General features: G+C 42.7%; 1 protein-coding gene across 2 annotated transcripts in view; it reads left to right on the forward strand.

The window, feature by feature from the left end:
* The window catches only part of MGST3 (microsomal glutathione S-transferase 3), a 157,267-nt gene that overhangs the window by 118,526 nt on the left and 25,337 nt on the right, over positions 1-13,404 (forward strand). The window lies entirely within an intron of this gene.

The following is a 13,404-nucleotide window of genomic DNA, read 5'->3' on the forward strand; positions in this document are numbered from 1 at the left end:
GGTGACAAACACCATAACCCTTGTCTATATTGATAATGTGTGAGATTACATGTGACCAAATGCCTTTCTCCATCCTGTAACCTAATGTGACGACAATCCACTTTTAGAGTTCTGCTGGCTTTACAATTTGCTTTTTACATTAAACAAGCCAGACTTACTGCCTTTATAATAACGTTTCATAACAAATACGTCAGACCTATAGTATCGGGCATAATCTTTCCATGCACACCAATGAACCCTATAGCTGTTGTCATTGGCTTGTCACCATAACTAACTCTGGCCTACTCGACTAAGCATAAGCTTTACCACAAGGCAATCATCAGGCATACATACAATCATAAAATTGCAAATGTATTAAAAAAAAAAGCACAGTTGGTAAACCAATATGGTATCTTTCCTAACTAGGCTGAACAAGGATTCTCGCAGGGCTAACCTTCTACACTTATGGTTTGTCAGAGAAGTTAACGAACACCAACTTTCTTGCCTTTAATGGTAATCTATGAGATTCTATGTAACCGAACCTGTCTGTAGGCTTTAATTCAGAATAATAGCAACCCACCCATAAATGCCTATTGATTTTAACATATGCTTTCCACAATCAATATGTCAGGCTTTCTGCCTTTATCGTACGTTTCATATTAAAGAATCTGGCACATATACCTTATTATTAGCTTGCCACCATAATCAACTGAAGCTCATTGTGCTGAGCATAAGCTTTCCAGATGGCAACCATCTAGCATACAGTCATACAAGTACACATGTATACAAAATTACAATTGTACAAAACTACAATTGGCAAAGCAAAATACTGTTTTCCCAAGACAGCCTAGTAAGGATTATAGTAGTGCATGTATTCTTTCCTCATAGTTTGTTTGGGTAGACCACCAAAACCCTTGCCTACTACAGTAATCTGTGAAATCCTATGTAACTAAGTACCTGCCTACAGGCTTTAGCACAGATTATGAACAATCCATCCTTAAAAGCCTATTATCTTGAACACATAATTTTCACAATAAGTAAGTCCGGCCTACTGGGTTTGTTATAATGTTTCAATCATAAATATTTGTTCTGCAGAACTGCCGTATGTAATTGCGCTAAAATATAATAACTAATACTGCATTGAGCACAGTCCAACTAGGCGGTCTCTTAAACTCGGCACCCCTTTAAAATTATTTCTATCTCCATCACAACTGACTCCTAGCTTTAAAACTAGGGTGATCCAATACACAACCATCAGGAGGCTAACCTTTTTTGCCTTAACCCTCCACATATTCAATAAAAAAAAACATGAAACCGCAAATACAATTATTTGGTTGACATCGCTTCTGAGGATCTCGATTGCTGTTCTGAAGTCTCTGATCCCCCAAATTGCGACAAAGCGATCTGTCAGACAGAAAATCACAACATGATTGTCTCAGACACCTGGGGACCGAAGGTGCAATTTCGATCGGACTTATTAGATACATGCTGGCACTTAACCGGGACTGAGCATAGGGGCAGGGTCCCATACAGAAATTTCATATATAAAGTTTTGGCTAAGGGAGGCTCAATCTCATCTAAATACCTTTCTGCCGCATAACCTTCCTTCAATTCAAAAAAGACCTTGGTAAGAGTGCCCACCCTTGTATGACCTAAAGTCATATTATCTATGTATCTCCATTACAAGCACGTAATCGAAATCCCAAAAGCTTCGGCTGGGGTAGACCAGAGGTTCCTACGCCCCTTCTCAGTCAGTTGTATTTGGACAAATCTGAGCCGGGGAATTCTTAAAGCCACAGGCAGCCTCATGCCATCCTCCAGTCCCTGCCGGTATGGCATTAAATCTGAAATTGCCCAGATCCTGCACCAGTACAAAATTGGTCTAAGGCCCATTTTGTCGGAGAGGGAGTCTAAGACCCACATGAAGCTGTAAGGGAGTAAGCAGGGTGCTACGAGGTAGATGCGAAAGTAGTCGCAGAAATTTGCTTTTCACCAAGCCTCTGGCTTCCATGTGGCCCCAGTGTTCCCCTCCATAAAAAGTTGTCCCTAAGACTTGAAGATTATAGATTTGGAGTGGTGGTGACACTGGACAAAAAGGTGAACCGTGTTGAGACCTTATAATACTCCTATATTCTCTATCTCAAGTCTATACTTTTGGATATGTGAGGTCCAATCAAACTGTTCTGTGGTTTTACCCCTAGATAGTCAAATGTGTGGAGAGACTCCAGAGGGTCGCCATTGACGGTCAGTAGGGAACGAGCCGATGAACAAGGATTGAATACCATATACTTGGTCTTACTGAGCTTAATCTCACGGCCTCTCTGCAGAACTTTCCAAATTGGTTTAAAAGCTTCTGAATACCCATTGGAGAGTTGGAGATCAGAAGTGTCCTCTGCAAACAAGAGAGCTGTGACTTTACTATTTGCAAGACTCGGGGCATCGTTGTCACACAATACATGCTGGAACATGAAATAATTGATGTGTAAAGGAAAAATGGTTGGGGCTAGTACGCACTTTTACCTTACCCCGAGTAAGTGGGATGGGGGTTGTTATTTCAACTTGTGGGCCACATTTCACCTGAGAAAAATTGCTAGAGTGGAGCCTGATAATATCAAGATGGTATTATAGAACATCCAGATCTGTCAAAAGGTTTCAAAATAAACCGATCAATCCTATGAAAACTGCCATGCTTTTCCTCATGAACTGATGACGATTTTACGTTTTAAAGCTGGCTTTACACTTAAACCAACACAGGACAATTCAAGTACACATGAACTGGCCAACATCATGCATGCATCGATAACTTTACAAATATGTTTAAAAATACTGCTTGCAAAACGATATACAACCGTTCTCAAAATGGCCCAACAAGAATCAACACTGTGAAACCCCCAGGATTTGTTGGAGTGGGAGGCCAACTTCCAAATCCTTACCTACTACGGTAATCTGTGAGATTCCATGCAACAAAATACCTATCTGTAGGCTTTAATATGGAGTAATAACCATTCACACCTAAATGTTGATCGAATTTAACACATACTTTTCACAATAAATGTTTCAGGCCAACTTACTTTATTATAACACTTCATAATGAACAGTTCTGGCCTATAACCATGATCTCTGGTTTGCCATCATAAACCATTTAGTCCTGCTATATTGGGTATAGGGTATTACTCTGCCACAAGCCAAAAAGTATGATGCGTAGTGTTTTTTTTGTTTTTGTTTTTTGGGTAGAAACACAAAGGTTCCGCCCAATCAAACTCCGTCTGGGAAAGGGTGGCAACATGGGAGTGGAGCCTAAGCCCATCTCTCAGTAGGACTCGGAGAGCTCTGTTTTTGTTGATCACATAAGATCAGGTGACGGTTGCACTGTCAAGCCAGAGCTAAAAATCATGTAGGATAATGAATGTCTTTCTCCCATTTGTGCTGCTGCCAGAGAAAAACACCATCTAACTCAGTTGATTAGCATTACAGTGTCATGTGTGCCACGGAATGTTCAAGCTACGATACCTGGATAAATAAAATGCCCACAGCTGCTTGGAGAGCAAGTATGAATGAATACTTTTTTATTTTTTTTTGGTTAATAAAAGTTACAATACCACACTACAATATGTTCAACAATCAAAAAAACGTTTGGCAACTAGATTGCTTCTATCAATTAACCGACTGCCTGCTTTAGGTAGACTCATCAAATTTAAAACAACTGAGCAATACATTTAGGTTCATTACAATATCAGTATGTCATGCCTCCTAAAATTGAACTTATTACATTTCTGCAATGGTAGCACAGTTTTAATTAGAAAAATAGCTAATACAGCAACAGTAACAAAACTACAAAGACTTAATTGAGGGAAAGCTCTTTGGTGAAAGCACACATTTGCACACATTTGCCCAATCAAAACATACTGCTGGCTGCATGAATGCTGGTGGAACCAAAAAACCCCTCGCTTGGTGATTCTCACAAATTACTGGTGACAGCTGCACTATCAAACTAGACCCTAACCATTGCTTCTGTACTAGTGCAATGTTACGCCATCACTGACTGGCCACACAGTCGCTTAGTGTCTCCTCTGCACATTGCTCCCCCCAACAAATTCAGTATTACAGTTGTGTGACACTCCAGGCTGCATCGAAGTGACTCCCTCAGACCTGAGGAACAATCTTGCAGCCATCTGTGTTTAATCTTTCCAGGGTGCTTCCGGTAATGGCATGATGATGTAATTCCACCTTGTGACCCCTTTCTAGAGAAAATAGTTTATTTACTGCATGTCATGTACAGTCATTCAGGTGAAAGGGTGAGCTGCTTTGTTGTCATCACACTTCAAATAGGCTTTCAAGGACCGTAATATCATCGAAAGCATACAGAAGTGATCAGTCTGTTCATGTATGCCCAAAGAGTCATTTGGCATAAAAGTACAACATTCTGCACCTGTAATTGCACAAACTCCACCTTCGGCACCCAGAAAAAAATCAAGCCATTCAATTCTGTAATATCACCTTTTGATTGGCCTCCAATTGGCTGGAAATTAAGCCCAAAACAATGGCATTTGAGTTCCCTACCTCCTTCATGGTTGTAGCAGCTTGCCATATTTCATTTAGAAATCCATTCCATAATTAGGAACATGACTGCCATAACCCAGGCAGATAATGAAGGCTCTCAGGACTATCTCTTGAGTAACGGTCGGTGTTTTGGTGCAGCGTGTCTGATGCCTGGCACAATGCAAGTGGAAGAACCGAATTGAGACCAGCCTCTAGGCAGCCAAGAGTAGGCAGTATTTCTTCAAATTAAGGTTTGGGTCTGATGCTCGTCACTTCTAGTCAATGTCCCCTAAGTGGGAGTTTAGAATGGTAGGTAACTGACTTAATCATAACAAGAAGGAAGGTATCACACAGCCATGTCCTACAAAGATGCTGTAATTTCCAGTTTTACAGACCAGTCCTTGTGTAGCATAGGCAATATGAAATGCAGGGGGCACAATCTGTTGATTAGGCAAGGAGAGTTCCATGCCAGGGAGTAGAAGAGAGGTTGTGACTTTGCTAAAGTCAGAAATGAAATCTCAATGTGCGTATCATTTATGGCATTGCTGTTCTTGGACAAATGGGTTTAGGACCTTTGGAACACCCGGATAAGAGTAGTGGCAGTGGGCAGATTGGTACATACTGAACATGGAGAAGTATATTTTTCTTTTACTGCTCCAAAATGTTTCGGAAAGCGTTGTTGGCATAAATAGAATCCTCTTCCCGGAGGATATCAGCAGGCTCAGTGTGGTTGACTATTTTCCTCCTTCCAGACACTGCCTTGTGGGGAGCTAACCAAACAGGCTTGCATGAAAGAGGGCCAACCAGTCCCATCAAGGAATGTGGTAACTGGGAGGCGGTCTTGCTGTCTCATTTGCAGGCTGTAGCAGTGGGCTGCAGGATAGACTGCATTATGGTGAGATCTGAACACCTGGGTACCAGCAACAGGAGCTCCTCCATGCTTTGAAATGGGGTACATTGATCAGTTCAGACGACAGTAGTTCATGCAGTAGGCACCAACCTCCTTGAGTAGCAGAAACACTACAGGGGTATTGTGGCTTTCAGGGCTGGAGTGTTTTTTTTTTTTGTTTTTTTTGTGGTCCACTTGTCACGAAGCCTGTGAATCTAATCAAGCAGTCCTTAGCACTTTAACAATAGTGTTTGTGAGGAGCAGGATCTGATGGGGACCTTCTCAGTGGGAGCAAACTTCTGAGTTCCACTCAAAAACTTGTACATTACCTCGGCAACCAGGCTGCAGGTAGTCGAGGCTTCGGTCACACAGGTGGGCAGCACAGATCGTACCTGAGGAGCTCCTAATGACTGTCATTTCAGTCTTAGTCTTTTGCTTAGGAATGGCTCCAATTGACCGGAGTGCAAAGGGCAGAGCATTGGGCCAAGTATTTGTTGTTTTGCTACAAATCTTAGCTATTATGTTTTTGAGGGTGCAGATGAACCTTTATGTCTGCTAGAGGATTCAGGGAGATAATCCCAATTCAAAGTTCTATTTGATTCCTAAAGCCTTACAATGGGCTGGCAGATGGCTTGAGACTCTGCCCAATGCTTTGGGCTTGGCAGGTTTGCAAAAGAATGACCGTGCTGTTGGGCAGTGGAACTGAATAATTGGGCAGGCCAGTGAGTATTTGTGGCAAGTATCATTCTGCCCATCTCTGCTTACAAGATTGACAGCAGGGTGTACTCTGGTATGAGTCAGGGTAACACTTGTGAGGCAGCCACTCTCCCTTGCTTGTCCCCGCTCACCCTCCATCTGTTTCTTTGGCATTCCTGTTTTACATTGGACTTTTTTTTTCTTTCCGTTTTAGAAGCACATTTTTGTTATTCAGCGTGATTCTTTAGAGACTGAATGTGTGATTCTGTAACTTGTGACACAAACAAAGTGACTTTAGAATTTGGAGACAAAGCAGCACTTTTATCAATAGCTGTTTTAGCTATTAGTTGAAGAGCATCAGCACATCTTTTTACATACGGCCCATTGTTTTTAAATTCCGAAATATTTTTATTTATTTTAAGTAATAAAATGGGTCTACAGTCGGATATCATTAGGATACAGACATGGGTTGGGCAACTGCATCGGTAATACCAGGCATATGATAAGATATACAGATTACATGTGAAGCGCTGTTGATTGACATACACTTATTGCTACTGTATCAATGACCGTTAGGTAAACAAAACAATTGAGCAGACAAAACAGTATACAAGTATGAGAAAACACTGTTGGTCATGGAGGGCCCACATTACAAACAACCTAAGTCTAAAAGACTGCGTTCAGATGGTAACAGAAACAATTGAAACTTATCTGTTTAGTATCTAAGAAGTGTATGATGTTCGTAGGCACATATCGTAATGCACATCGCCTTAATAGTCGAGAAAAACTAACTTGAAAATAACTGGACAGTCATGGCCAGCATAGCTCACGGGTGGAGGGGGTGGGTGTAGGGATGGGGGCGTTTGTACGGGCAAATGGTCGGTTGGGGAGGTTAAAAAAATTATTTTAAAAATGTACTTTTTCTGGGTCCGACGTTTTCCAAACTCCGGCTCCTGCTTTCCTGCCTCTGCAGGAACAGGAAGCCCATCTCCCCATATCCAATCACAGCTATGCAATGGCAGCGTTGTGATTGGCTGGGATGCGGATGGCACATGCGTCTATGGGGAGGCCATTTTCTTCATATAGACTGCATGCAGCCCACATGGAGAAACTAGAGAGTGCGCATGACTGGTTTGGTCGTCTCCAGAGGGCCAAAACAGTCAGGGCATGCAACATTGGCCTAGTCACTCCTCGCCTGCCCTCGAGCAGGACTGCCCACCCCGAACCAAACCCTTCTTCTGCTTTCTTGCAGTGCAAGAATCAGAAATGTAAAATTGTATTTATAATAACCTTTTATGTTTTCTGCTTCTCACGCTGCGAGAAAGCAGTGGGGCGATGCTCCTCCACCCACTTGGAGGAGTCTCCCCTGGGAGTCAAGGGGGGAGGTGAATGGGATATCTGCTATCCAGGGGGTGATTTTTGAGGTTCTAGAACCCATTACAGGTTGCGCTGCAAGGACTTAAGAATTTAGTTCTATGTATTTGTCTAGGGATAACCATACTGTACTGGAAATTGGGGTGGTGGATTGGTTTTGGGCTATAAGTTATGTTCTCCTGGAAGCTTTGAGGCCCTTGACCACCTTTTGTGATGATAGATGGTTTAATGATTTCTGTTTCTAAAGAATGATCTTTACTGCAATGGTCCGGAGAAGATCAAGCAGTGCCATGTCTTTGGCTCCTAGGGTCAAGGTAATCGCTGAGGCCCAGGGCCCCAGTGCTACCATGAGAAAGGTTAAAGTTATGGGTGTGTTAATTATAGCTGACGACTAGTTTTGTATCGGTAGCCTGCATTTGTTGTCTTCTCGCAATTTTAATTTATACACTCTGGATGGGGTCCAATGCAGGAAATTATTTGTAAAGAATTTGGACTGAATAAGAGAGGGAGCAATTTTATTGACTAGAGTTTGCCAGTGTTTTGCCAGTTATCTACAGTGATGTGGTTGAATATCCCTGCGTAGAAATGATTGGCCCATTTTGAATGTAGAATGGAATTTTGTGATGGTTGTGGTTTGGATACTAACTTGTAGATTTTAGAGGCAATATTACCAGAGTGTTGCCATATGGCAAGTCAGTCGCTATAGTTGAGCCTTTAGAAAGGTTGTTTTCAGAGTTTAACTTTAAACTTTAGGAAACTGTAGAAATCTAAGTTGGAGAGGGTGTATGTTTTGACCAGAGTTGAAACTGGGAGCAGATCGTTGTTGTAGTAGTAAAGGTCCCTGATTCTCTTGGAGGTCCATGAAGGTGCAATGGTAGGAGCGACTTCAGCATTGACATTTGGATTGACCCATAATGACGTCTATCTGCTATTATGAATAGATTCCGGCAAATGTTTGTCTTGCAGCTTTAGTGAGTTTGTAATATCCTTAAGTATGCAATGGCAATAGAGGGCCAGACAGTGCCATGAGCTGCCAGGAAGGCTGATTGGTAGAGGTTTCAATTTGGTAGGTTACAGCCTCCTTGAGGGTAGTTTTTTCTAAAGAACTTGTATGCGATCCTTGCTCTTTTATCATTCCAAAGGAACTTTGACGTGGTTTTATCTATTTCGTGGAAATAAAAGGGGGAATGTTTCATGGGTAGCATGGATGACCGAGAATTCATTATTAGAGTGAGAATCATTTTGAGCATTAGAAGCATACTCCACCGCAAGATCAATTTGGGCGACCATGCGCTCAGGAGATCTCTAACATTGATGATTGTCTGTGATTCATCGTAGAGTAATGTGTCTGTTAGGTTTTTGCAGAACCTGTTCCCCAGATATTTAACACGTTTGGACTGCCATTGAAGTCCTGAGTCACCTAGGTGTGAAGAGAAGCGTAGCGGGTTTAAAAGAAATACTTCAGTTTTGTCCTTATTTAAGGTATATCCAGAGACCTCTGAAAACCTATGGATGATATTGATGATACTTGGTATAGCACTTTTAATGTCCTCTGAGAAGATAAGGATGTCCTCCGTTTATGCTGCTGTTTTATATGCATTAGTGAATAGGGCCCATTTCTGATGGAAATTGCTGCATAAGTGAGGAATCCTTGTGCATTCAGGGAAGCCCAAAATCACAAACTACCCCAAAGACCTACTTTGATTCACAAAATACTGTTTCATATTTCTGGGTACTAAATGCATGTACATGAGTGAGAAATAATTGGGTCACTTAAGCATATTGAATATTAGCCAAAGAATGACTCTCGATAATATCCTATAAAGTGTGGACAGCACAGCTGGCAACTGACATTCTTTTATCGTTTCTAGTACTTCACCATCTACACAATATACAAGATCATAGTTTGGAAAAGGTGCATCAGCGATATTGAAACAAGGGTTGGTTAGGTGGGCTTTCATGCAGACACCACCATGAGGCTCTAGAGTAGTAGGGTTCAATACAGTCCATCGTACAAGCATTGTATGGAAGTCAGACAGTTATGGTATTTTATATTTTGATAATCTTGACATAGAAGGATGCCGAGTTTTAGTGGTCGAAATCCATGCAGTTACAGCTTGAGGTACAGCAACCGTGAGAGAGGACCACATTACAGTATTTTCAGATGCTTAAACTAAATGGTCAGTTGCAGCCATCTGTTTTAAACATTGAGGTATCCCTGCAGCAATGGAATCAGTGGTAAAGGAATATTGGAATATTGTTTTCTTTTTATCACCATGCATATGGACCAGAACACTTAAGTGAAACCTTCTTTCTCATGACAATTGCTGCTACAGGTATTTGTAATTTGCTGCATACAGATATTTGGTGCCGGACTGTTTTTGAGGGCATCTCCTACCGTATGTAGTGCAAAGCCCAGTTAACGCTACAATTTGAGTTTAAAATCGTTTTTAAATAAATTGTTTTTATCTTTGAAATTGTGCACTCACCATTTGCGACCCCCTTTTGTCACTCGCTCCGTTTTGGCTTTCTCCGTCTCCCTCCTGCCATTTCACCCCAGTCCACCACAGCTACCTGGCTAATTGAGTTGAGAGAGGGCTGGTTTGCAGACCTTTCCTACTTCCGGTTGCCCATTACACGGCGGCCATCTATAGAAGGGAGACGTTCTACTCTTCTCCCAAATCTTTCTGCAGCCGCATATTTAAGCGGAGGATGGCACAGACGTGCGGCGGATGCGCCACCGGTGCGCCGAAGGCAAGCCCTTCTGCACCCGGAACGCGACCAGTGCAAGAAACTCTTCCCAATTTTCATCAGACAGGTGTTTTACCAGAGATTATCTTCTGGCTTTTAATAGCAGTACCCACAGTTGTAAAAACCCTATTGATACTAAATGAAGGGCCCCATCTGCTGTAAAAATTGCAAATCCGTTTTCAGTCCCCCTCGAAACACGCTAGTGGGAAATAGTTCTAATACCACCTACTTACGAGGAGGCCTTATAAATGCCAGCTCATTATGTAAACCTGCTCCAAGCATCCACGACCACCTCTTAGATGACAACCTAGATTGCCTCATCATTACAGAAACCTGGCTAAAAGCCTGGTGTAACCCAGATATCGTCTGTGCACTACCCCCTGGCTATCTTATTCATAGGCAGGATAGACCGGAACAACGAGGAGGAGGGCTGGCGATTATTTACCACAACCCTCTCAAATGTTCAGTGTTTGAAACATCCTACCTTAAAGGTGCAGAAAATATCGGTTTCTGCTTTCAGTTAGAAGACTCCTTTGCCTTCTCAGGGGCTCTGCTTTACCGCCCTCCAGGCCCCTTCAAAAATGTCCAAGACCGCATTGGAGACACCGTAAGCTCACTCAATTTTACCCTATTGGAGACTTTAACATCCATCTAGATGCACAAAGTGACCCAGCTGCAATGACCTTCCTAGAAATTATCGGTATGCTTGGTCTGGACCAGCGGATATCCACCTCCACTCCTAACGCAGGCCACACTCTGGATGGTATCTGCTCTAACCTTACAACCCCTATAGTCAAGACCCCATTTTGTTCACCCTGGTCCGATCGCAAGTTTATACCTCTGGAAATTAGATATCAGCATGCAAATAAAACTAAAGGGCCACATCCCCATCACTCAAAACACTAGGCCTAGATGGAATGATATGGCAGCTCTTCCCAACCTCAGTTTAGAAGCCTCAATTTGCAGGCCCAGGCTGTCTGGGGGTGGTGGGGGTCAGCAGTGGACAGCCAATGTTTCACACAGTGGATGACCACTTTAAGAAATCATTTTGCCCCTCCTGCCCTAAAGAACAACCAACTGTTTAAAAACCCTCCGCCCCATGGTATACTCAATATGAAAGAAACATACAGCCACTGCAGGAATCTGGAACGCAGATGGTGCCAAAATACAAACAGGAAGATCAAATCCGGTTTAAAATCTCACTCAAAAACTATCAACAAATCCAGGCCACCAAGATATCTGATTTTACTGAGCTGCTTAACCCCTTCGATGCTGGTGACGGAACCATTCCGTCATCAGGCACGGTTGAGCTGTGCTGATGACGGAATGGTTCCGTCACAACCACACCCTGTTCTGGAATGTCCAGCACTGGGGAAGAATCTGCGCCGCACGGAAGGTGTTAACACCATGCGCGCTAGCGGAATTCCGCTCGCACGCTGGGTTTTGCGGAAACGCACTTTACGTGACGAGCTGGGCTCGTCAAAGTGGCCAAGGCAAGCCAAAAAACTATCTTTAAGATAGTCAACTCTTTTACCAATCCCACATCCCTTAAACAAGTTATCTCCCATCACAGTCTCTTTGCGACCGCATAGCTGACTACTTCGAACAAAAGGTGGTCATTACAAGATTTCCCTGCACCCTCCGCTCAGCTTGTTACTACACCTGCTGATTTAGCTAAAAACAGACCATCGCTTAGAGCTTTTTAAGCTATTAGCCTAGCCTAGAACAATCCCACCAGGCTATTCTTGCATTGAAATCAGGTTCTCCTTCTCACCCCTGTCCCCCCTTAATTTTACACGCTATTATAGAGACTGTCAATCCAGTTATCAATAAAATAAATGCCTCTCTACTAGCTGAAGTTCCAAATGAATGGAAACGTGCTGCCGTCAGGCCTTTTCAAAAGAAACAACTTGCTCATCCTACCACCCCTACCAATCTTCGACCTATCTCTTTACTCCCATGTCTTAGTAAGATTGCCGTAGCACTAGTTTACTCTCAACTAATGACATATCTGGAAGGAGCCAACATCTTACACCCCAATCAATCAGATTTCAGGCCTCAATATTCATGGGGGAAAATGCTGTGCTTAGACCCATCCGCTGCTTTCGACACTGTCTCACATGTCATCCTTCTGGACCGTCTTGCGTTATGTGGTATCTCTCATCTCGTCCTGACTTGGCTTAAATCATTTCTACAAAACAGAAGACAAGTAATCACTCTTAGAAATTATCAGTCAGCAGAAAAACCTCTGCTCTCCGTGGTTCCACAAGGGTCTATTCTCAGTCCAGCACTCTTTAACGTCTATATGTCCCCCCTGATTAGTCTGATATTGTTCTTTAACATCGAGACTATCTCCAACGCGACTATATGCAGCTAATCCTGGTCTTGGTTAAAAGTACAGCACTGGCTGAGGAAAATCTCCGACAATGTCCCATGGTGGAGGGGGTCGTTTTTTATTAATTTTCACTGCCCCTCACCACCTGAATATTCTGGTGGTGACTGCCAGTTCAAAAAAAAGACATTTTAAAAAAAGCAATCAGACTCCATGCTCTAAATAGAGCGGACCGTCTGGTAGCTTACCTTCAAAGGTCCGCACTTCCTCCGGCTGTTGGAGGAAGGTTTATGCCAACAAAATACATTTTACTCCATCTGCATAAAGCTGGCAATCTGTCAGACTCCAACTTGGGCCAGTGGACCGAGATGTTGGTGGACCGATAACTGCATTGCTGCTGTTAAAAAACATGATTTCAGTGAGAATAACATGACTTCATAAAAAAAGTGACTGCATAGATGGCAGAGTCTTAGATCGTGAGGAACAAAAAAGACCACCTTGAGTTGTTGCAAGAATGTACATTTTTTTGTGTCTGAGTAGGCTCGTCGGCATTTCTCATCTAGGGAGCCAAGGAGGTTGAAAACATCATAAATTGGCCCTTCCTTTAAGCACAGTTAGCTTGAGCAAGAAAAGATGGCTGCAGTGATTAGTGACACTAATGCAGCTGTACATTTTCCATTCATAAGGGCAACATGCTAGGAGTTGAGAAGAATTGGAATACCATGGCACTCTGTAGTAGTCTCCTCCTCAAGGTATATACGCAGAGGAGTATCGCACTATGTACACTTTGTGATCTGATATTGGAATCCTTTTGGATTTCTCAATGATGAGCAGTCTGTAGGTC

Source organism: Lissotriton vulgaris, chromosome 1_1 (genome assembly GCF_964263255.1).
Source record: "Lissotriton vulgaris chromosome 1_1, aLisVul1.2, whole genome shotgun sequence".
NCBI lineage: Eukaryota > Metazoa > Chordata > Amphibia > Caudata > Salamandridae > Lissotriton > Lissotriton vulgaris.